Source organism: Limulus polyphemus, unplaced genomic scaffold (assembly GCF_000517525.1).
Source record: "Limulus polyphemus unplaced genomic scaffold, Limulus_polyphemus-2.1.2 Scaffold6864, whole genome shotgun sequence".
NCBI lineage: Eukaryota > Metazoa > Arthropoda > Merostomata > Xiphosura > Limulidae > Limulus > Limulus polyphemus.
Window position 1 is genome coordinate 37,901 of NW_013672474.1, and position 3,979 is coordinate 41,879.

Consider the following 3,979-nt stretch of genomic DNA (forward strand, 5'->3'; position numbering starts at 1 on the left):
CTTTCTAACTATGCAACAAGAGCTGTTACAAATTCATCCAAGCTAGTTGTTACTGTTCCCATGTGAACCAAACGAGTACTACAAGTAAAGTTAACGATTATCTGTTCAGAACACAATGTTACACAATATGTAATTTAATGGATGAAAACCTTGGCTTTCTGTTAGTTATAGGTAATATATAATTAAATGTAAGAGAGAACTATTAATAAATCCTGAAAGAGAGGATGTGACAGGAGGGGTCTGATTTTTTATTTGATAGCTCTGTAACCAAAAAAAATTGAAGTCTACAAAAATTATGGTTTATCTGAACAATGACGATTTTATAGTGAATAATTTACATTTAATTTCGTAGTTACTGGAGGGGTGTTGGATAAAATAGAGAAGAGAAGATACCTAGAGAAAATATGTCACATGTGTCACACTAGGGGAAATTCAGGATTTTTTTAAGTATTGCCTTATAGAATTAAGAACTTAAAACTTATATAGTATTAAAATATGGATTATTAACTACAATTTTATGCTACAGTAATTGGTATAACATAAACAAATTTTTGAATGTAAGACACTAAAACCTTGTGTCATGCGCAGTAAAGGGTACCTGTGGCAATAGGGTTAAACATAATTGTTTCTAAGTATCGTTTTTATCATGAGTAATGGTCCAAAGGAAAACCATACATGTCATCCTTGTTTCTAATGTTTAGTATGAAACATACTCTGAAGATGTTTCTCATAACAAACACCTGTATAGAAAGGTTGCACACTCTAATGTTGTTTTCATACAGAACACCTAGACAATAGGGTTACACACACTGATAATATTTCTAATAAAGAACACCTGGACAATAGGCTTACACACACTGATAATATTTCTAATAAAGAACACCTGGACAATAGGGTTACACATTCTGATGATGTTTCTCATAAGGCACATCTGGACAATAGGGTTACACACTTGAATAATATTTCTCATAAGGAACATCTGGACACTAGGATTACACATTCTCATGATGCTTCAAATAAAGAACACCTGGACAATAGGGTTACACACACACACACTGATAATATTATCTCATAAGGAACACTTGGAAAATAGGGTTGCACACACTGATAATATTTCTCATAACGAGCATCTGGACGATAAGCTTTCTTGACTTATTTAGGTCTAAAATACACATGCAGTTTGTTCAAAACCACATGCTTATCACTTGGTGAACAGGTATTCAAACATTTCTGTATATTCAGCCAAGTTTGCCTTCGTTACAACTTTACACATTGATGATGTTTCAAATAAGGAACATCTAGACAATAGGGTTACTTACATTAGCAGTACTTTTCATGCCCTTCACTTGAAGTTTTCTTATTCTGTTGTTTTCATGCATGCCATTTAAGCTACGCTTTTTTGCAAGCATTATGTATTAGATTGATAAATTCTGTTCTACTTGAAACAAATTTATGCAGTCAGACAAACCCAGGTAGACATAACTTTATTAATAAAACCACATAAAGTAAGCAATAAAGTATAGTAACAGTATATATAATAGTGTACAGAGTATGAAACAGTTATGACTATTTAGTGTATGACATGGTTTTATAAGTTTAAACATAGAAGTTCACAAAAATGAAGAATAAAGCCTGTAGTGAAAAAATAAGTAGCTAAAGGTATTTATAGCAGTCTATGAAATGAAACAAACATAAATTATTGCAAATCAACATAAATATAAAGTTGTAACGAAGGCAAACTTGGCTGAATATACAGAAATGTCTGAATGCCTGTTCACATAGTGATAAGTACATATGCACTGTATGTTCATAACTATATATTTTAGACCTAGATAAGTCAAGAAAGCCCACAGAAATTGTATTTAGTGTAATATTAATATTTTTAGGAAATTATACACGGGTTAAATGTTGTTTATGTGAAACATTTTGCAAATAAAATATTTCATATAAACAACAAATAATAAGTTGAAACTGAAACCAGTCGTCACTGATGATGACAACATTGTGCCATTGTGTACCATTCTCATTGCATTGAAAATTTTGGCTAAGCAAAAACAGGTAAGGTGATTCTGGATTGAAAAGCCTATATGTAATCTGGACTCTTCAGACAAAGGTCCTTCTAACTATATGAGATTTGTAGTATTTGATTGAGAAGTTTACAAGAAAAGTTCTGGACATACAAATGCTAGCGTATAACTTATATAGATATAATCATTAATTGGAAATTTCTATATGCAAATTTTCACTCTTGTTAAACTATACCTTAGCAAATGTCTTACAAACAGCAAACAGTTTCTTTCCACATGCTCGAAAGGATGGATGAGTCATAGGGATACCATTAGCTTCCAAAGCACAGGCAACTGCTTCACGAAGTTTCTACAAGAAAAGATAAATAATACTGTCATTTAAAAAGATTTCAGTTAAAAAAAAACAAATACAGAAGAAACAACTTAAGCAACCAATAGAAACTTTCCTGCCAAATTTTAATAAACAGTAAAAGAGGGACTGATCTATAAGTTCAGGGTTAAAAAACATTTTAGACTGCAAAAAATCTATTACTCTAATTAACATAGTCATTAATGGTAGCTACATAAAGATTGTGTGAAAAAATATTACACTAAACAACTTTCATAATGAAATAACTGTAGTTTCACTGTTCATTATTAAAAACTTCTGAACAAAAATAAGGTAACTAGATGAGAGCACAAAAGGAAGTATACATTAATGATATTGATCTTATATAATAAAACAGCATGAGGTATTTCATTCTTAAAGTACCTGAATTTTCAAATATTTCTGTTCTAAGAAGCAATCTTATTAAAATACATGAAAACAATGAGAAGAAAAATGTTTCCTGCAAAGTTTCCTGTTTTTCAGAAATTCACATAATGGAGAAATGTAAAGAATCATTGCTTAAGAAATAAAGGAACATCAAGATGTCATATCACCATAAATCCACCTCAGCTGTAATACTTGGGTTCAACAACAAGTCCTAAACAATGTACTACATTACATAATAAAGCTAAAATTCACCAGCATACCTTTCAACACAGCCAAAACACCAACTTTAAAAAATCTGTACCACCACTACTAACATACAGAGAACATCACAAGTTAGAATTCCCAAAACACACTTCTATCATATACAAGTAACACAACTATACTGGTGAAAAAGTTATCCAAAAAGGACCATGTTACAAACCTCATACCAACTGTTTACCAAACATTGCTGTACAAACGGACCATGTTACAAACCTCATACCAACTGTTTACCAAACATAGCTGTTCAAAAGGACCATGTTACAAACCTCATACCACCTGTTTACCAAACATAGCTGTTCAAAAGGATCATGTTACAAAACTCATACCACCTGTTTACCAAACATAGCTGTTCAAAAGGACCACGTTACAAACCTCGTACCACCAGTTTACCAAATATAGCTGTTCAAAAGGACCATGTTACAAGCCTCGTAACACCTGTTTACCAAACATAGCTGTTCAAAAGGACCATGTTACAAACCTCGTAACACCTGTTTACCAAACATAGCTGTACAAAGGGACCATGTTACAAACCTCGTACCAACTGTTTACCAAACATAGCTGTTCAAAAGGACCATGTTACAAGCCTCGTACCACCTGTTTACCAAACATAGCTGTTCAAAAGGCCATGTTACATACCTCATACCAACTGTTTACCAAACATAGCTGTTCAAAGGGACCATGTTACATTCCTCATACCAACTGTTTACCAAACATATCTGTTCAAAAAGACCATGTTACAAACCTCGTACCAACTGTTTACCAAACATAGCTGTTCAAAAGGACCATGTTACAAACCTCGTACCAACTGTTTACCAAACATAGCTGTTCAAAAGGACCATGTTACAAACCTCGTACCAACTGTTTACCAAACATAGCTGTTCAAAAGGACCATGTTACAAACCTCGTACCAACTGTTTACCAAACATAGCTGTTCAAA

At 32.7% G+C, this 3,979-nt stretch overlaps 1 long non-coding RNA gene across 1 annotated transcript in view; it reads right to left on the minus strand.

Annotated features, from left to right (window-relative positions):
• Window positions 1–2,371, minus strand: part of LOC106474137 — a 10,041-nt gene extending 7,670 nt beyond the window's left edge. Inside the window, exon 1 of the long non-coding RNA XR_001291727.2 lies at window positions 2,263–2,371. This is a non-coding gene — a long non-coding RNA (uncharacterized LOC106474137). The remainder of the gene's footprint in view (window positions 1–2,262) is intronic.
• Between the last annotated feature and the right edge of the window lie 1,608 nt (window positions 2,372–3,979).